The sequence below is a fragment of the Rhineura floridana genome, chromosome 1 (assembly GCF_030035675.1).
Source record: "Rhineura floridana isolate rRhiFlo1 chromosome 1, rRhiFlo1.hap2, whole genome shotgun sequence".
Classification (NCBI taxonomy): Eukaryota; Metazoa; Chordata; class Lepidosauria; order Squamata; family Rhineuridae; genus Rhineura; species Rhineura floridana.
In genome coordinates, this window is record NC_084480.1 from 268457135 (window position 1) to 268478749 (window position 21615).

Genomic DNA, 21615 nt, shown 5'->3' on the forward strand with positions numbered 1-21615 from the left:
CTTGTGTCACCAGGGATATGTTTGGAGTTCCATCTGGCCATGATAAGCTTATGAAGGATGTTAAGATAAAGCAATCACTTACACACACACAGGGGGGGAGGGGAGAGAGAGGGAGAGAGAGAGACTTTGTTAATCTTTTCACTATTTATTTGACATTCGGAACACCTCACCCACCATCCACACTTGTGTCCAGGAACTATTTTTTTATTTATATCAGTGTTACTTGCTCCTACCCAGGCAGGAGGTGACTTCCTTTCCCATCAGTATATCCGCAGGTTGCTTCAAATCCATTTTTATAGGACTGGATGATTACTCTTTTCTTGTTTTCGCCATTTTTATATGGGATTGGGAATTACTGCAATTATTTAAGAGATGACTAATTCAGAACTGTAAACCAAGTTTTTTACCTAATCTTGGAATACAAGGCTATATTAGCTTAGCTTAAGGTGTTGGGCCTCGCTGGAGTCATTAAGTGCAAAATACAGTAAGCATATATTATAGTTTATTCCAGAGCTTGGAAATAATTAGTTACAAAAAAGAATTACTTGTAATTTATTACTTCTTCGTGGAATGAATGGGTAATTTGTTTACATTTTGATTGTAACAGAATGAGGACTAATTTTATTACTTATGAAGAGTAATTGTAATGTTTCCAGCATTTCTTTTGGGCGTTACTGGGGGGGAGCAAGGGAAGTCTTCTGCTCCTCTGATTAGCTGATGAAAATCATGTGCCTCAAACTGGGCGTCTGCACAGTGTTGGTCTTCCCTCGTGCTCTGTGGGTGTTTAGGAGGTGGGAGGGAGGAGGTGGAGAGTGAGATGGGGTGGAGTGGAGAAAAAAATGTTTTAAAAAATTGATGGTGGTGAAGAATAGAGTGGAGGGAGAAAGGAGCTGGAAGGCAACAACATGGAGAAAGGAGTAGAAGGAAGCAGCAGCAGAATGGAAATAAAGAACTGTGGAGGTGAGAGATGACGGTGTGTGTGTGAGAGAGAGGGAGAGAGAGTGTGTGTGAGTGTGAGAGTGTGAGAATACTGGCACGCTTTGGGACATTTAGCCAGTTGTCATTTCTGAGCCTCTTGCACTTGGCGCACAAAATGGCCTCCGCCGCCCTCCCTAGCTACTTTGCTGCATCTGCAGTGTTTTACCTTTTTTGCACCCCATGGGAGAATGTTTGCTTGGGTGGGTGTGCCTTAGTTGATGGTAGGGCAGGGTCCAGGAGGTGGCTGAGTGTGTGGGGGGGTTGCACTTGGTTTGACGTGCAAAGATCTGAGCGGTAGCCTCTGCCTTCCTTTCCAACTCCCTTACCAGCAGAGAGACCATCACTGCTATCTTACGGATAAAAAGAATTATTCTACTACCTGTGTGTTTATTTTTAATGTTGTTTTAGGCTACTTAGGTGTGCAGCAGCCAAGGCCAGCACCTTGTAGCCCCTCCAGTTTTTAAAGTAACTTAACTGTAATTGTAGTGATTAGTTTTGAGTAACAGTTATCAATTCCTTTCAGAACAATTGTAATTGTAATGGTAATTTATTCCTTTTAGGGACCATGTAACAGTAATTGTAATTTATTCCTTTTTAAAAGTAACCTTCCAAGCTCTGGTTTATTCTTGTGCATGTTTACTTGGAAGTAATCCCTAGTGAGTTCAACAAGATTAACTCCCAGGTATAGGCACATAGGATTGCAACCTTAATGTGTGGTCATACTTTTTTCTTTTTACTCTGGATTAATTAAAACTAGAAGAAACACTTTATGGTTTCATCCAAGCACAGATGCGGGTGCTGACATCACCCAATAAACATTTATTGATATGTGAGAAAAATGCACCCTTCTACTATTATCCAACTGCCCTGCTTGTAGAAATGAATCATTAAAAGTGTGTTTAGTGGTGACTAATCTGTGGTGTGGTCTTGGGTATGCATCTTTAGGCTGTATGTGTCCTGAAGGCAAGCACTGAAGACACTTTTTATTATTATTGAAATCAATGAATTAAACAATGGATAAATGAAACTGTCACTAAAATTGTAGTCTGCATTATTGTCAAATATGGGATTCTGTGGGACAGGCTTACCATCTGTCCCAGAAAATCAGATCTTTAACAAGGAAAACTCTAGTTTTATGTTTAAAGTACTGCTCTACCTCCACCTCTCAAGACAAGCAAAGGTGGAAAATGCAATTTCAAAGAAAGCTTTCCAAGGGATGAGCTTGCTTGTTTAAAGCAAAATAGCTTGACTCTTTTGCAAGCTAATTAGTCTTTTTCAACACCAGTTGGTTTCTTTGTATAAATATAATACTTTTATACTAATATTTGTCCTCCCATCATGGCTTGAGGAAAAGACTCAGAATCTAAAGAGCAAGGCTGGGGAAACAAAACACTTCCAGATTTTTAAAATTATATTGGTTTGCAAAAGTGGATAATACCTATGGAGCCATCCTGTGATGAAACAAACAAGTAAGGCCTGATGGAAGACTGGAAGTAAAAGAATGAGGTGCAGGGCAAGATAAAGGTTGAATAGTTAGACGTTTTATCTTGCCCTACATCCCAGCCTTATGTCCTCTCCTACACCATCACATTTCCTGGTTGTCTAGGAAACTTGGAGACAAGCTAGTCCCAAACTGAGGATAGTGATGTCACAAAAAAAGGGAAACATAGACTTCTGTTTCCAGTGGCTGTGAAAGGCAATCATGCAATTTCAATGGCACTTAAGTATAACTGGGCAGAGTTACGGAGACTTAGATTTTTTTTAAATCCTCATTTAGAATTTTCCAGTGTAGGATTTTAGTCTTTGGTATGCTGCCACAGTCAACCCCCCATCATGTGTTTTTTGTGTGAAGGAGACCTCATGTGATGAAGGAGAATTTGGGTGCACTGCTGACCCAACCCCTGGTGCAGGGGCAGCTGGTGGCTACATGTCAGTGGGCAGTGGAATCAGCTCTGGGTTTTAGTCTGAACTTTCAAGGAGTTGAAGCCGCCCCCACCGCCCTGGTGCCCAATGACACCACTGGCCCCACTCCATAAATATGGATGACTGAAGTAGGGAAGCCTATATACTAGGTTTCCTTTTTTCAGAGGTCCCCTTTCATACAAAGCCTCCTTTGTGCATATAATGGGTGAAGGGGGCTTAAGTCAAAAAGGGATTGCGAAGAGCTCCAAAAAGACCTCTCCAAACTGAGTGAATGGGCGGAAAAATGGCAAATGCAATTCAATATAAACAAGTGTAAAATTATGCATATTGGAGCAAAAAATCTTAATTTCACATATACGCTCATGGGGTCTGAACTGGCAGTGACCGACCAGGAGAGAGACCTCGGGGTTGTAGTGGACAGCACGATGAAAATGTCGACCCAGTGTGCGGCAGCTGTGAAAAAGGCAAATTCCATGCTAGCAATAATTAGGAAAGGTATTGAAAATAAAACAGCCGATATCATAATGCCGTTGTATAAATCTATGGTGCGGCCGCATTTGGAATACTGTGTACAGTTCTGGTCGCCTCATCTCAAAAAGGATATTATAGAGTTGGAAAAGGTTCAGAAGAGGGCAACCAGAATGATCAAGGGGATGGAGCGACTCCCTTATGAGGAAAGGTTGCAGCATTTGGGGCTTTTTAGTTTAGAGAAAAGGCGGGTCAGAGGAGACATGATAGAAGTGTATAAAATTATGCATGGCATTGAGAAAGTGGATAGAGAAAAGTTCTTCTCCCTCTCTCAATACTAGAACTCGTGGACATTCCAAGAAGCTGAATGTTGGAAGATTCAGGACAGACAAAAGGAAGTACTTCTTTACTCAGCGCATAGTTAAACTATGGAATTTGCTCCCACAAGATGCAGTAATGGCCACCAGCTTGGATGGCTTTAAAAGAAGATTAGACAAATTCATGGAGGACAGGGCTATCAATGGCTACTAGCCATGATGGCTGTGCTCTGCCACCCTAGTCAGAGGCAGCATGCTTCTGAAAACCAGTTGCCGGAAGCCTCAGGAGGGGAGAGTGTTCTTGCACTCGGGTCCTGCTTGCGGGCTTCCCCCAGGCACCTGGTTGGCCACTGTGAGAACAGGATGTTGGACTAGATGGGCCACTGGCCTGATCCAGCAGGCTCTTCTTATGTTCTTATGTTCTTAAGTCTCTATAACAGGGATGGGAACCTGTGGCCCTCCAGACGTTGGTGGATGATTTCCAGTCATGTTTCAGACATGAGACAATAACAGTTACTTCCAGATAATGTTCCGGTCATCATAGTGGCACAGTGTTTGAGAAAGTGCACATGAGATTTACTGAGTACTTAATTGGCTCAGTGTCCCAGCACAATTTGGGCTGTGAAGGCTTTCTTCAGGAGGAAATTATTTGGTAAAATGCTTTTAATACACACAAAGTATTCATTAGCCATCATGGTCTTTTGTGTCGCTACATCTAATACATTTTCCCCCTGAAGTACTTCACAAGCTGAAATGAATGTTTAATTTAGGTCCATTACTCTAAACACTGCTGGGTGCTATCATCCTCTTTTATGATCATGGATCATCATAGTCCTGCTACTGGTTGTTGAAGACTGGGCATGGTGAATTTTTAAAAGGGCAAATCTAATTTTATGCGCACAGTGTTGTTGCTCCTACAGCTGTGATGCCTGGGGCTGAAGAAAGTTGTAGTGCACAACTTCTGGAGGACATCAGGTTGGCGAAGGCTGAACTAAATGGTCTAAACAAGATCATCTAGTTGGAATATCATCTACGTAGATTTTACAAGAAAACACCTATGCTTGCTGTGTACTCAAAAGTCCCATTGACTTCATTGGTATTCTTAAGTAAGCATATGTAGGATTACAACTTAAATTGTTGCTCATGATTTCGCCCACACACACACACACAAAAAAAAATCTGTGGTTGACCAATTCTGACAATTATTTGTACTTAATGAAACTTTAATGTAAAACATTACATTACATCAGGAAGCACTATGGTGGGAAAAAATCTTTACTTTGCAGTCTGTGGAAGAATGAAGATGATTGTTGTGACCCAGTTTCTATTGGAAGTTACACTGTGTGTTATTTCAGGATCTTCGCAGGTGAAATCTTGCTCCTATAATCTCTGTTCTTGCACAGTGACAACTTGCTTTTGAAGCAAAGGCTGTTTAACACTGTAGCTAGTGAGGTTTGCCTCTTAATAGGATTGAAAATCCAGAATACATCCTGGCATTGCACAGAGTCTGCACTGGCTTTATTTATAGCCCTTCCAATACAATATCTGTAGTTCAAGGCACATTCTGATATTTTTTGCAATGAAATATACGGACACTGACATGGTGGTGTTGCAGTGCACAACTGTATCACTCTGAAGTGATTATCACATCCACAAGACATAGTGATGGCCACTGACTTATACCTATTTTTTTAATGCTCTTACGTTTTTATTCTCAGACACAATGCTGACAATCAGCTCCCATAAAAGAGCTTGCAAACTATTCAAACAAAAAAGTTAATTGGCAAGCCCTTTCCAACAACCAAGAAATGCCAGGAGCATTGGTCTGTCTCTGTGAGGTCTCCATGTTCAGAGGCAGTACATCTCTGAAAACCCGGTGCTGGGGACAAATCTGGGAGGGTAGGACCTGCCATCATGCTTTGCTTGTTGGATTCATGCAAGTGTTTGGCTGGCCACAGGAGGAAGCAGGATGTTGGACTAGATGGGCACTTGGTCTGAATCAGAAAAGAGTCATCTTGTTTCATGCTACAAAAATGTGTGTGGATTAAAGCCCTGTGAATTATACTGCAGCTGGTGTCTGTGAGCAGAAGCGGTGTCCTCATGTTCCTTTCACAACTGTTATCTCTATTCCTATACCACATGAGTGTGCAATAATGTCACTCTTGTGGGATATTTAACAAATAATCAGTCTGTTCCCGCAAACAGTCCGTGTAATTCAGTCTATCTGGAAATGAGAGCAGTTCCATTGCCGAATCAGCAACAGGAATATATTTCTGTATTAGTTTGAGGCGAAATAAGCTTCAGTATAGTTATGTTGAAATGTTCGTAGAGCAAACAGCCCAAATATCATGCACATTGGATCCTTCAGCTTATGGGGTTCCACAGGGTTCTATTTTGTCTTTCAAGCTTTCAAGATCTATCTGAAATCACTGGGGTGAAGAGGCTTCTGGGGATTTGGAGTTGAGTACCATCAATACATTACCAGCTCTTTCTATCCCTTTTAATTATTTTCTGTTAAAAACATATGGTAATCCTGAGCCTGAGCTCGATGAACTAAGTGTGAGCTAATAAACTGAGGTTTAATCCAAACCAGATAAAAGTATGTTTGGGCCAGTAGGAACACTGATCTGGGCTTGGGGCTTTTGTTTGTGTGCCGGCTACACCCATCTCTGGATTATGCAGATCTCTTCACTGTCTCACTCCTGCTTACTTTTACTTTGGACTACTGCAGTGTACTCTCCGTGGGGCCACCTTTGAAGAGTGTTACAAGATGCTATTACAAAATGCAGTAGCTAGAGTAACTTCTGGTATTCTAAGGATATATTCACTAATAGGCAAAAAAATTGCAGTTTAAGAATGTACCTACAGCCAACAGATATTTCTATCAAACTTTAAAAGGCAGGGAAATTGGGTGGCAATAGTGAATGCACCAGGGGAGCAGGAGACCTGACCTCTCTGAGATATTGGACTGCCCTACAAATTTATCAAAATGCAAACCCAATTTGAGTTTGTCTTTCACAGTTTAATCCACTTCCTGTGTAGCTTGGAAGAATTTGGTAACATGTGCCTCTGAGCATATGGTGAGTGATGGCAACCAGGGCAGAGGAAGGAGAGAGGGGAAAGGATGTGGAGGGGAGGGGAAAGGCAGGTTTGATCAATTGCATGCTTATTAAATTCAGTGGGATTTACTCCCATGCAATCATGCGTAGGATAGGTGAATCTGACCACAGGCGAGGAGGAGGAGAGGGAGGGGGAGGGGAAAAGAGGGGAGAGGAGGAGGAGAAGGAGGAGGAAGGGGAGGGGCAGGAGGGAGGGGAGAAGAGAAAGGGAGGAGGAAGGGGAGGGGCAGGAGTGAAGGGAGAAGAGGAAGGGGAGGAGGGGAGGGCAGGTTAGATCATTTGTATGCCTATTGAGTTCAGTGGGATTTACTCCTGTGCAATCATGCTTAGGATAGGTGAAACTGATCTGGGGGAATGAGGGGGAAGGGAAGGGAGGAGTGGAGATTGGGTGGGTGGGCAGTGGGCAGAGGGAAAGCCCTTTTCCTTTCCAAAAGGAAAATATTGTTAACAGTAACATTTTTCCCCCAGGGTTTTCCCCACCTTTTCATTCTACAGCAGACACATGTAGACTCCCAACCAAATTGGTACCAGAGCTCTCCCTGGCCACATCCACACTTAACACTTATTCCAGTTTAAACAGTCATGGCTTCCCCTAATGTATCCTGGGAAATGTCATTTGTGAAGGGTGCTGAGAGTTGTTAGGAGGCGCCCTATTCCTCTCACAGAGCTACAATCCGCCAGAATTCTCTGAGAAGAGGGCCCTATTCTGACCACTAGAGCTGGCTGATTTTTAATTAAATTTAACAAAGTATGAGACCACTGAAAGTTCAACAGGGGTCTGTGTTTTTTTTCTTTTCTTTTGTTCTTTTCTTTTGTTTTAGACTTTGAACTCTGGGTCCTGTCAGATTGTTTTGTGTATTGCCATGACAACCTAGATGGTTGTTGAGCAAGTGTTTCTGGGTTCAGAACTATTAAGTTTTGTGAGATTTTGTGTTGAAATGAGCTTATGGGAAGTAACAGAATGGCATGCAAGGGTATTTTCAATTTTACATGTTGGAATGTGAAAAATCCATGCTGGCTATAGTATAATTATATCAGTTCTTTTTCATTTGCTCTGGATTTGATTAATTTCCATACACAATTCAAAGTGTTTCATATTACCTATAAAGCCCTAAATGACTTAGGACCAGCTTATCTGAAGGATCCTTCTTCCCACATGAATCTGCATATTCACTGCATTTATACCTGTTCCATGTTCCACCATCTTTGGCGATGCACTTGGTGGGGACATGAGAATAGGTCTTCTTGGTAGCAGCACCAGATTGTCAAGCTCCTTCCCAAAATAGGTTTCCCTTTCCCCCGTTCTTTTGAACTTTAAAGTGGCATAAAAGTTTTTTATTCCTCTGTGGCTTTAAAAAATACATGGTCACAATAGGAAGTTAAGGCAGATTAAAAGTCAGCTGGCCCAGTTATTTCATGCCCCAGTCTTGCTTCTATTTTAATAATTTAATTGATGTCAAAAAAGTTCTGTGGCAAAGTGTTCTCTGCCCCCAGCCTGGGCCACGCTGGTTACCACTCAGCCTTTTCTCCCACCCATCTCCTAGTCCTGCTTTCTTCTTGTCTCCCTACCCTGCCATGGCTAGTTGGTTCAATACTTTCTCCCCATCTATTCATGCACCCCACCATCACCCTGATTCCTTAATTGTCTCCCTTTTCCTCCTTCCCCAAGCTTACTGACTGGAAGGGAACCGGTTCCTTTTCTTTCATTTAAGAAAACTTTTACAGGTTGGGATCCAGACACATTTTAGGCTGGAACTTGGCTGCATAATGCATTACCCACCCAATCTACCCACTGGCTTGGTTCACATATAACACTAAACCATGGTTTAACATACCACCATGAGTTGTCCCACAGAAAATAAAATAAATCATGGCTTGTGTTTTCAAACGTTGGTTTGTTTTCCAGCTGCTCTTTCCTCTTGTGCTTAGTGAGCATGTGGGGTGGGTGTCCAAAGAAGCTATGGTTAGGAAAAGGTGCTGGATTCACACAGAACACCAAGCCATAGTTAAAACAAACCAAGTTTTTAAGGTAACATCAAACCATGGCTTCATAGTTTGATCTGTTGGCAGTAAACTAAGCATAGTTAAACCCTAAGCCAGTGGTTCTCAAACTTTTTTGGTTCGCGGCGCACTGTAAAACATATAAAAATTTTCTGGTGCACTTCATATACAAAATTAAAAATATATTAATATATTTTAAACTATGAATAAAAATAACTTAATAATATACTTTCATAATATTCGCAGCACACCTAGCCACCTCTTGCGGCACACCAGTGTGCCCCGGCGCACCATTTGAGAATCACTGCCCTAAGCCATGGTTAAATGAACCATGGTTAAATGCACCATGGTTAAATACACCCATAAATCATGAGTTAGTATTATGTGCAAATGAGGCCACTGTAAAATACTTTTTTAAAAAATGAAAAACAAACTAACAATAACCAGCATTAACCCAAGTATCCCCATGCCAGGTGCTGATGCTGGGCCTGTTTGCAACTGTCACCATCCTCTGCTTCTCTCTGGCTGTTGTTTGGGGAGCACTGTGCTGCAGGACACTTGTCTTGTGGCCGATCTTAAGGGCAGATCTCAGGGCCTAACAGCTCCACTGATTGATATGCTGTGTTTGGTGTTTTAAGTATATCTTTTGTGTGTGTTTTTATCTAGAAGCAGCCTTAGAAAACTATTTTAAATCAATAAATTTATTAAAGTGATAAAAATAATTTCAAGTAAATGTTAAAAGGGCCAATAGTCCAGGAAGCTTTGTTGCTGTTGGCTTGGTAGATTAGAGATCTTAATGTGGTGTAGTCCTGTATGTTATCCTGACCTGTGGAATGAAGACTTTTCATCCAGTAGGCTTTCAGTCAAACTTTTTGTACTGAATTCAAAGTCATTAAATAATTCATTCCCTTAAAAACTTTGACATCTCTGTAATAAAGATCTTATCTCAAGGCACTCCCAAGCTCCCCTTTTTATTATGCTCCATGCTAAATTATATTTGGCTTATTTCCTAGAAACTTTTTCTAAATGATTTTTAAGCATACCAGATACTTACAATAAAACAATATATGATAAGGCTTCTGCATAATACCTAGACATTTATCATCATTTTACTCAACCTGCCTATTTTTCCTAAATAGGAACCACTCAGTTTTGCAATAGCCACAAATGTCTGCAATCTGAATGAATTCTTATAACCAAATTTTTTCATAGAATCATAGAGTTGGAAGGGGCCTTGTAGGCCATCGAGTCCAACCCCCTGCTCACAGCAGGAAATCCACAGCTAGAGCATCTCCCACAGATAGCTGTCTAGCCTCTGCTTGAAGAAGTGCAATTTTGATAATTGCACTATAAATCTTTAGTCCTTTTCCATAGGCAAAAGCATCTGATAATAAATATATTTCATTATCTATGTGCTGCAAGCTTTGATGTGCAACGTTTGACAAAAAGGTCAAATTAAGAATATTTTGCATATGGTCTTAAATGCAAGATTTCTGTTGTGTCATGAGAAGGCTATAAATGTATGCTATTTTTGGTATACTACCTTCCTTAAAGAAAGTATAATATACAATATTCTTTAAAGATAGTAATGAGACAAAGGTCATTATGATACCTAGCTGGGTTGACTAGGGAGGTTGCATATCATATTTGTGCCTTATGGATTCATATCTCTTGGTATATCTCCTTGGCCACTATAGTTTTTGCCTTGGAGTGCTTGGGATTATTTCAGCCAATCTGAAAGTTTGTCCCTTAACAAATCATGTCGCTGAGCTTGTAAGGGGTAAATGCCATAAGCATCCCATTCAGTATTTTTAATGAGAAATGCTAGGATATGGTCAGCATATTGTTACTATAATTCTGTGCTAAATACTGTGCAAAAAAGCCATTATTTCTATAGCTTGACACACCACCTTATGATGGCCAAAATCTGGTATGGGATTGCAATTTTGATAGCCTGGATTTTGGTATTTTGAGGAAGGACTGTAGCTCAGTGGTTGAACAGCTGCTTTGCATGCAGAAGATCCCAGGTTCAGTCCCTAGCATCTCCAGGTAGGACTGGGAAAGTCTTCTGCTGGAAACCCTAGAGAGCTGCCACCAGTCAGTGGAGACAGTACTGAGCTTGACCAATGGTTTGACTTGGTGAAGCAGTTTCCTGTGTTCCTATGATAGGTTGCCATGATATCCTGCCAGCATGTCTCTCTGCTTTGATTACTATGCACATGCAGGATCATATCTACATTTTACTTGCCCTAAAAGTGAAACATTTGGGGTAGAGAAAATAACTGAGTAGCTGGTCCAGGTCAAATTATACACTATGGTGGACCAGCCTGGAGCTCAGGCCTCAGCCATGAAGCCAATGCTGCCCCAGGAAGACTCTTTTGCTGTTAGGAGAAAAGGCTGGTGTATCTGCAGATTCATATGCAGTGCAACAATTTGCCCAGTGCAAGCACCAAATGAGACACTGCATCCAATTTGGCAGGTGTCCCAGAAGCCCCTGCATTTTTGCCAAGTCTTTTAGGGGCATCTCTTCCCCCTTTGTATGGGGTATGCCACCATGAGGTGGCATCTTGTCCTAATGGAAACACAATTTCAACTCTCTGGACACCCACATGAAGTAACGAGGCTTGAGATGCACCAGTTCTCAAACTTTGTGAGAATGGCCGATTATGTGGCTGGGGTTTGGAGGAGGCTTTTGAGTAATCCCTGGGCTACATAGTCCAATTTCTTCATCATACTGTCATATTACGAATTGCTACTTAATTGCTCACATTCTCATTATATAAATAGCCACTGAGGCTCAAATGGCCGGTAGCCATCTCGTGAGTTCATGCATGAGGTGAATCTTGATCTTGATTTCCCCTGTCCCAATCCCAACATTCTCTGTGTGTTGTATTGCAACAGTTGGTATATCCTTTTATTTTTCCATGCTCTCTAAATTATTTTTAAAAGTGGGGTCAAAAGTCTTTTTTAAGTGCATGTATTTACTCATGGGTAATTTTATTTCTCTCAACAGTTGGTCATACACCTCAGGATGCATGTTTGACCTTTCCTTTCTTTCAAACTGCAGACGAGGTAAGTGAATAATTTTTTCAAGAGAACAATGGGAGACAATTGGGATTCTGATGCAAGCTAAATTGGGGGAAGTAACCAGTTAAGAATAAGTGTTCTCTTTGGTTTCCATGATGCCATTGTATCTGCAGTAGCATCCTGAACTCGGGACCAGACGGCAAACCTTGTGGTAATTGGGCCATTCGTTCTGCTGCTCCTGTACTGAAAATTAGACATGTTCAAGAATACAGATTCTACATACAGATTTTTTACTGCTACATAATTTAGGATATTTACTACGGATCCATGGATGTATATTCTTTTAAGATCAAATAGTTTTGAGATGCATATGTTATCAATGCAGGTGCATTATGCCACCAGACCAGTTTGATTGCGGTTGCTAAGTGCTAAGGAAAAGAATCATAGAATAGTAGAGTTGGAAGGAGCCTATAAGGCCATTGAGTCGAACCCCCTGCTCATTGCAGGAATCCAAATTAAAGTATACCCAGCAGGTGGCTGTCCAGCTGCCTCTTGAATGCCTCCAGTGTCGGAGAGCCCACCACCTCCCTAGATAATTATCGTATGGCTCTAACAGTTAGGAAGTTTTTCCTGATTTTCAGTCGAAATCCAACTTCCTGTAACTAGGGACGATTGAGAAGAGATCCTGGCCCTCCTAATACAGCAGATGTGTCAATGATAATCTTTTCTCAATAGTTATTGCACTTGTTCCATCATTAAGCCCTGGCAGAGAGGCCCAACAGCACGTGGTGCCAAAGCCAATAACAGCCAGACTCAGCTAATTCTGGTTTTGTCGTCATTCTCCTCCCTGCTAAGTTCTACAAGGGGCAGCAACGAGACTGAGGAGGAGGAGGAGCACAGCCAGTGCCACCCCCTTACCACCTCTGGTAAGGAGATAGACAAGTGGGGAGCTGGCTGAGGGCAGACTGAAGTTGGTGGGGCAGTGTCCCATTTGTCCTAATGGATGAACCAACACTGTTCAAAAAGGTGAAAGAGTAGGGCTAAGGCTATTATATCTGCAGAGAGATTGCGCACAACTGTTTTTGAAGTTTTTGGTAAGAGTGGATTTTTTGGATTCTGACAAAAGGAAAATGTTTTAGCTGTCACACACATGCTTACTACAGGTTGAGGTACTCCCTGTTGCAGAGGCACTCCCTGTTCCCTCACAAAGGAGGGAAGTCCTCTCCCATTGTAGCATTTGCCATTTGCAACATGGTTCTTATTGGCCAATGTTAGAATTAATTCTGTTACAATCTAATGTATGTTTAGTTAGCTGTATGTCTCTCTGTAGTTACTGGGCCTTACTTCTAGAAAGATCAGAAAAGGTACCGCCAGGGCCAAGAAGATGCCAGCATGGTTAACGAGCAAAGTCAAGGAAGCTCTTAGAGGCAAAAAGTCTTCCTTCAAAAAATGGAAGTCTTGTCCGAATGAAGAAAATAAAAAAACACAAACTCTGGCAAAAGAAATGCAAGAAGACAATAAGGGACACTAAAAAAGAATTTGAGGAGCACATTGCTAAGAACATAAAAACCAACAACAAAAAATTCTATAAATACATTCAAAGCAGGAGACCATCTAGGGAGACAATTGGACCCTTGGATGATAAGGGAGTCAAAGGTGTCCTAAAGAATGATAAGGAGATTGCAGAGAAGCTAAATGAATTCTTTGCATCTGTCTTCACAGTGGAAGATATAGGGCAGATCCCTGAACCTGAACTAACATTTGCAGGAAGGGATTCTGAGGAACTGAGACAAATAGTGGTAACGAGAGAGGAAGTTCTAAGCTTAATGGACAATATAAAAACTGACAAATCACCGGGCCCGGATGGCATCCACCCGAGAGTTCTCAAAGAACTCAAAGGTGAAATTGCTGATCTGCTAACTAAAATATGTAACTTGTCCCTCGGGTCCTCCTCCGTGCCTGAGGACTGGAAAGTGGCAAATGTAACACCAATCTTCAAAAAGGGATCCAGAGGGGATCCCGGAAATTACAGGCCAGTTAGCTTAACTTCTGTCCCTGGAAAACTGGTAGAAAGTATGATTAAAGCTAGATTAACTAAGCACATAGAAGAACAAGCCTTGCTGAAGCAGAGCCAGCATGGCTTCTGCAAGGGAAAGTCCTGTCTCAGTAACCTATTAGAATTCTTTGAGAGTGTCAACAAGCATATAGATAGAGGTGATCCAGTGGACATAGTGTACTTAGACTTTCAAAAAGCGTTTGACAAGGTACCTCACCAAAGGCTTCTGAGGAAGCTTAGCAGTCATGGAATAAGAGGAGAGGTCCTCTTGTGGATAAGGAATTGGTTAAGAAGCAGAAAGCAGAGAGTAGGAATAACCGGACAGTTCTCCCAATGGAGGGCTGTAGAAAGTGGAGTCCCTCAAGGATCGGTACTGGGACCTGTACTTTTCAACTTGTTCATTAATGACCTAGAATTAGGAGTGAGCAGTGAAGTGGCCAAGTTTGCTGACGACACTAAATTGTTCAGGGTTGTTAAAACAAAAAGGGGTTGCGAAGAGCTCCAAAAAGACCTCTCCAAACTGAGTGAATGGGCAGAAAAATGGCAAATGCAATTCAATATGAACAAGTGTAAAATTATGCATATTGGAGCAAAAAATCTTAATTTCACATATACGCTCATGGGGTCTGAACTGGCGGTGACCGACCAGGAGAGAGACCTCGGGGTTGTAGTGGACAGCACGATGAAAATGTCGACCCAGTGTGCGGCAGCTGTGAAAAAGGCAAATTCCATGCTAGCAATAATTAGGAAAGGTATTGAAAATAAAACAGCCGATATCATAATGCCGTTGTATAAATCTATGGTGCGGCCGCATTTGGAATACTGTGTACAGTTCTGGTTGCCTCATCTCAAAAAGGATATTATAGAGTTGGAAAAGGTTCAGAGGAGGGCAACCAGAATGATCAAGGGGATGGAGCGACTCCCTTACGAGGAAAGGTTGCAGCATTTGGGGCTTTTTAGTTTAGAGAAAAGGCGGGTCAGAGGAGACATGATAGAAGTGTATAAAATTATGCATGGCATTGAGAAAGTGGATAGAGAAAAGTTCTTCTCCCTCTCTCATAATACTAGAACTCGTGGACATTCAAAGAAGCTGAATGTTGGAAGATACAGGACAGACAAAAGGAAGTACTTCTTTACTCAGCGCATAGTTAAACTATGGAATTTGCTCCCACAAGATGCAGTAATGGCCACCAGCTTGGATGGCTTTAAAAGAAGATTAGACAAATTCATGGAGGACAGGGCTATCAATGGCTACTAGCCATGATGGCTGTGCTCTGCCACCCTAGTCAGAGGCAGCATGCTTCTGAAAACCAGTTGCTGGAAGCCTCAGGAGGGCAGAGTGTTCTTGCACTCGGGTCCTGCTTGCGGGCTTCTCCCAGGCACCTGGTTGGCCACTGTGAGAACAGGATGCTGGACTAGATGGGCCACTGGCCTGATCCAGCAGGCTCTTCTTATGTTCTTATGTTCTTATGTTCTTATGTTCTTATGTTCTTATGTTCTTATGTTCTTATGTTCTTATGTTCTTATGTTCTTATGTTCTTATGCATAGGATAATAGTCTAACTGTTGCAGCCCAAGTAATTTCATATGAGGTTCAACACAGCTTTCCTTCACCTAGTGCATACCAGACGTCCTGGACTACATCTCCCTTCATTCCTGACCATTAGCCATGCTGGCTGGGGTTGATGGGAGCTGTAATCCAAACAACCGGGAAGGCACCAGATTAGGGGAAAACTGGCTAATGATGCAATCCTAACCATGTCTACTCAGAAGCATGTCTATTGAATTCCATGGGACTTACTCCCAGATAAGCAGAGTTAGGATTGTAGCCTTAGAGAGTGTAAAAAGATGGTGGTGTAGACCAGAGAATGTGTGTGTGTGTGTGTGTGTGAGAGAGAGAGAGAGAGAGAGAGAGAGAGAGAGTGTTGCTGGGGACAGATTCTTTAACATAGCTGTGGCTTACCCAGAGTCGTCAACATTTTGAAGGATGGATAGCTAAGTTCTGATCCGCACATTAGAGATGCGGAACAAGTCACTTTGTATAGAACAGGGATAGGGTGTCATGGATATTAGAGAAAAATAGATTAACTCTGATCCCAGATGTCTCTGCTCTAGTGATTCATACATAATTTCATTCAGTTTAAAATGAACTTTGTAAAATTTTGCTGCCTATATAGCCTGCCTGGTAATATTTGCTTCATAATTGGATTTTGCCAGAGATCTCACAGAAATGATAAGAGGATGAAAATGTGAATTATATTCACGCTCCTATTAAGCTTGATATAGCTAACTTTTCATCTTTGTCCGTTTCACCTTTTCTTCTAGCTGTTTCCTCTTATCTCAGTGTTTTAGTAATTAGTATTGAACTTATTTGCTCATCTGCATTCCACTTGCTTTATTCCTATCTCTGGAAGAGTAAAGAAAGTATTTCAGGGGAGGGAACTTTGCTTAATCTAGTATTGTTAATATTGCAAGCTATGACAAGATGAACATGTAGTGAAACTAAATATTTTTGCAGTTTTGCAGCAGTTATACTGGGGGTCACAGGTAGGGAACTCAAACCTGACCTAAAGTCGATCGTTTCATTTTTGAGTCTTTGTGGAAAATCATCACTTAGGAAACGCTGGCATTCAGTTGATAAAACTGAAGTTCAGACAGCACATTTAAAAGAGATGATCCATTTTTTTAAAAAAAAATAGAGATTATTGCTGATTTACATGACTATAAATATTTAGGAAATAGTTCAGAGAATTTTTTTTTTCAGGAGGCTTTTGACACCTTAGCCCCTCACATCATCTTGGCTTCTCCCCTTCTTTTGAAAGAAAGGCTAGCTACTTTTAAAATGTGTTTTTGCTTATTAAAACTCACTATTGTGTTCTCTGTATCTGTTCTACCATACCATATCTTGTTATGTAAATATTGTCTGATATTTTAAAGTAAATTAAGGCTGCAGCCTAACCCCACATATCTGGAAGTAAGCCTAATTGAATGCAACAGGACTCACTTCTGTGTAGAAATGGCTAGGATTGCATTCCAAGTTTGTATAAAGTCCTTTCTCGCAGATGTCAGTTAGTTATTTTATTTACTAAATTTATATCCCACCCATTCTCCTGGAAGGAGCCCAAGGCAACAAACAGAAATACTAAAAACAGTCTAAAACATCTTAAAAACAAAAATATATTAAAACATATACTTTAAAACTATTAAAACAAAACATTAAAAACATTTTTTTAAAAAGCTTTAAAAACATCTTAAAAAGTAATGCACAGACTGGCATAAGGTCTCTACTTAAATGTTGTTGGATTCCAGCTCCCACCAGCCAGTCAGCATGCCTCATGGTCAGAGATGACGAGTTGTAGTCCGTCGACTTCTGGAGGGTCACAGGTTCCCTATCGTTTGGAATTTCCAAAGACTGAATTCCTTAAGCATCCTTAAGGAATTGTGCATGAAATTAAGAAAATGACAGGGGTTCTGAATTTCTGAGCTACATTTCTTAGGGACTTGTATATTATCAAGATTAGAAATACCTAGCTGAGTGGGGTGAGGAGGACAAGACTGCTGTTAGTCCCAATGCTGCTTTTACCATATTCAATAATGAGGGTAAGAATAAAATGTCTTTAAACATTTTCAGTCTTGGGTGGCCTAAGATGCCCCTCAGTTTTTTTTAAGAAATCCATTTATTTTGGTTAGGCAAAACCTTCCATAGTAAAAACAGTGGCACCAGTAATTGTGGGATGCTAATGGAATGCTGTTATATCATAACTAGAATACACAATTTGTCCCAACTTGGAATAATTATGTATACGATTCCTCCTTATTTAGCTTCGTTATCTGTAAGAGTTTAAATAATGCTTGGAGAAAGCCCAAGCTTGTGCTTAGAGACATATTTGTGGTGCAGTTCATTAAATTAAGACTCCTAAACATGTATCTAATTACCCTCTTAAGCCACTTATTAGATGTTAAATGGCAACTGTTTGTTAAGACATTCGCTTAAGGCTACCACCATCATTGCACAAATTTATTTCTAACTGTTTAGACCTCAAGAAATACATTGCAAATGTTCCACTATTATTGTGTTAACATAAAAGAGGCAGTCTTAATTAATCGAAATGAATGCACACTGAGTTGGTTTAAAGCATGTTTTCAATTTCAGAAGTTTAAAACCTCACTGGAAAAATAAAAGAACATCTACATTTTTTAATGTGAAGCCTGAAATAAGTCATTTAATATTCCCAAAGCACTGTGTATTATGGGTATGGATGGGAACAAAATTCAATTCAGTTTATTTATTTATTACATTTATATACTGCCCCATAGCCGAAGGTCTCTGGGAGGTTTAGAGCAATTAAAAACATTAAAAACAAATATACAAATTTAAAAACACATTTTTTAAAAACACATGCTAAAATGCCTGAGAGAAGAGGAAAGTCTTGACCTGGCGCCGAAAAGATAAGTGTTGGCGCCAGGCACACATTGTCAAGGAGATCATTCCATAATTTGGGGGCCACCACTGAGAAGGCCCTCTCCCTTGTTGTCAGACTCCCAGTTTACCTTGGAGGAGGCACCCAGAGGAGGGCCTTGGATGTTGAGCGTAGTGTGCGGGTGGGTTCGTGTCAGGAGAGGCGTTCCATCAGATATTGTGGTCCCAAGTCATGTAAGGCTTTATAGGTTAACATCAGCACCTTGAATCGAGCTCAGAAACATACAGGCAGCCAAAGCAAGCGGGCCAGAATTGGTTTTATATGTTCAAACCTTCTGTTTCCTGTTACCAATCTGGCCGCTGCATTTTGCACAAGCTGCAGTTTCTGAACCATCTTCAAAAGCAGCCCCACGTAGAGCGCAAATCTAACTTGGAGGTTACCAGAGCATGGACAACTGAAGCCAGGTTATCCCTGTCCAGATAGGGGCATAGCTGGGCCACCAACCAATGTTGGTGGAAGGCACTCCGTGCCACTGAAGCTACCTGAGCCTCAAGTGACAGAGATGGTTCTAGGAGGACCCCTAAGCTACGAACCTGCTCCTTCAGAGTGAGTGCAACCCCATCCAGGACAGCTTGGATATCCACCATCCAGTCAAAAGAACCACCCACTAACAGCATCTCAGTCTTGTCTTGATTGAGCCTCAGTTTATTAGCCCCCATCCAGTCTATTGTCGCAGTGAGGCACCAGTTCAGCACATTGACAGCCTTACCTGAAGAAGATGAAAAGGAGAAATAGAGCTGCGTGTCAGAACTGACCCCTGTGGAACCCCATACTGGAGAGTCCAGAGTGCTGAGCAATGTTCCCCAAGCACCACCTTCTGGAGCCAACCCGCCAAGTAGGAGCGGAACCACCGCCATGCAGTCCCTCCAACTCCCAACTCAGCCAGTCTTCCCAGAAGGATTCCATGGTCGATGGTATCGAAAGCCGCTGAGAGATCAAGAAGAATCAACAGAGGCGCACTCCCCCTGTCTCTCTCCTGACAGAGGTCATCGTACAGGGTGACCAAGGTTGTTTCCATGCCAAAACCAGGCCTGAAACCCGACTGAAATGGATCTGGAGCTGGTCTGCAACCACTAGTTCAAGAACCTTGCGCAGGAATGGAACATTTGCCACTGGCCTATAGTTATTAAAATTTTCTGGGTACAGGGAGGGTCTCTTCAGGAGTGGTCTCACTACCTCCTCTTTCAGGCAGCCAGGGACCACCCCCTCTCGCAGAGAAGCATTAATCACTTCCCTGGCCCAGCTGGCTGTTCCATCCCTGCTAGCTTTTATTAGCCAAGAAGGGCAAGGATCCAGCACAGAAGTAGTTGCACAAACCTGTCCAAGTACCTTGTCAACATCCTCAAGCTGTACCAACTGAAACTCATCCAAGAAATCGGGACAAGGCTGTGCTCTGGATACCTCGCTTGATTCACTTGCTATAACACTGGAGTCTAAGTCCTGGCGGATGCTAAAGATTTTATCCTGGAAGTGCCTAGCAAATTCATTACAGCGGGCCTCAGATGGTTCTACCATGTCCTTGGGGCCAGCGTGTAATAGCCCCCGGAGAATTCTGAAGAGCTCTGCTGGGCGGCAGATTGATGATTTGATAATGGCAGCAAGATTTTTTTTGCTGTCCTCACTGCCCCTAAATACAGCTTACCATAGGCACTTACCAGTGTATAATTGCATCCACTAGGAGTTTGTCTCCATCTGCACTCAAGCCATCTTCTATATTGTTTCATCCCTCTCAGCTCTGGGGTATACCATGGAGCCATACGAGCTCTACATAGGAGAGGGTACTCAGGATCAATCATGTCAACCACCCAGGTCATTTCTGTATTCCACAGTTCAACCAGGGTTTCGACAGGAGCGCCAGCCCTATCAACTGGAAAACTCCCCAGAGCCCTTTGGAAACCATCCGGATCCATTAGTCTCTGGGGGCGGACCAACTTAATAGGTCCCCTACCCTTGCAAAGGGGAAAAGCCACTGTAAGTCTAAACTTCAGCAAGCTGTGATCTGTCCATGACAGAGGGAGTGATGTAAGGCCCCCCACATTCAGATCACCATCTCCATGTCCAGTTGCAAAAACCAAGTCTAGAGTATGCCCTGCTACCTGTGTTGGGCCCATGGCATACTGGGACAGTCACATGGTTGTCATGGAGACCATGAAGTTGTGAGCTGCCCTGTATAAGGTGGCCTCGGCATGGATGTTGACATCCCCCAGAACCAACAGTCTGGGGGATCTCAACAGTATACCCGAGACCACCTCTGTCAGCTCAGCTAGGGAGCCTGTTGGGCAGCGGGGTCGGCAGTACACCAACAGGATCCCCAGTCTGTCCCGCTGACCCAACATATGGTGCAAACACTCCAGACCAGTAGTCACATGGACAGGGTGCTTGTAAAGGAAGATGGAGCTCCTATAGACCACAGCAACCCTCCTCCCCAACCCTCAGGTCTACCCTGATGCTGAACCAGGTACCCTGGCGGACATAGCTGGGAGAGACTGACTCCTCCCTGCTCACCCACCCAAGCCTCGGTTATACATGCCAGATTGGCTGCCTCATCCACAATTAAATCATGAATGAGGGATACCTTATTATGCACCGATCTGGCGTTTAGGAGCAGCATCCGGAGGTCTGAGAGCTGGCTGATAGGGCAACCAACAAACCTGCGGGTGTGGGGAGGACTGGAACAAGGCATAGCCGTTAACTGCCTGGGCTGCGTTCCCCTTACCTGGCAAGTCCTCCTCACAATGCCATATCTCCCTCTACCCGTCACTACACTGATTGGGGCCCCTTCAAATCTCCCCACTTGGCTCCGAGTCCTCTCTCCCACGCACATGATTCAAGACCTGCAAGTCCCACAAAAAGCCAGGCAACCTGCAGAGCAGGAGCCACCTCAGCCAGCCAGCTTATGTATCCCCTCCAGGGAAGGGATAGGTGGACGAAATCAGCAACAGCTGGCTGAGTGCCTGCTGGCCTGGTCCTGTAAGGCATGACTCCTGCAGAGCAGAAGTCCAACAGGGAGAGGGCAGTGGTGGTAGCTGAGCAGCAGCGGCAAGCAAGCAGGCACACAGCAACAGCAAACGGCTCTCCTTCTTCCCTGGGCAGTGGTGGTCCCCTTCCTCCTGCAGGCACAGGGTCTCCAGTTTGCATTTAAAGCCAAATCTTTCAAATTCACAATTTCTGAAACAATTTGAGGACCAAAACATAGCCATCCTTCAACATTTGCATTAATCTGAATTTTGCAGTGCCCTTCTTCAT

The 21615-nt window shown here is 42.6% G+C and overlaps 1 protein-coding gene across 10 annotated transcripts in view; it reads left to right on the forward strand.

Annotated features, from left to right (window-relative positions):
• SULF1 (sulfatase 1) overlaps positions 1-21615 on the forward strand; it is a 167679-nt gene that overhangs the window by 12278 nt on the left and 133786 nt on the right. For 8 of the 10 annotated variants that reach the window (XM_061600850.1, XM_061600816.1, XM_061600825.1 and 5 more), the window contains exon 2: positions 11820-11878. The exons of the other annotated variants lie outside the window; for them this stretch is intronic. The gene's annotated coding sequence lies outside the window, so the exon portion shown is untranslated. The remainder of the gene's footprint in view (positions 1-11819; positions 11879-21615) is intronic. 10 annotated transcript variants of the gene reach the window in all.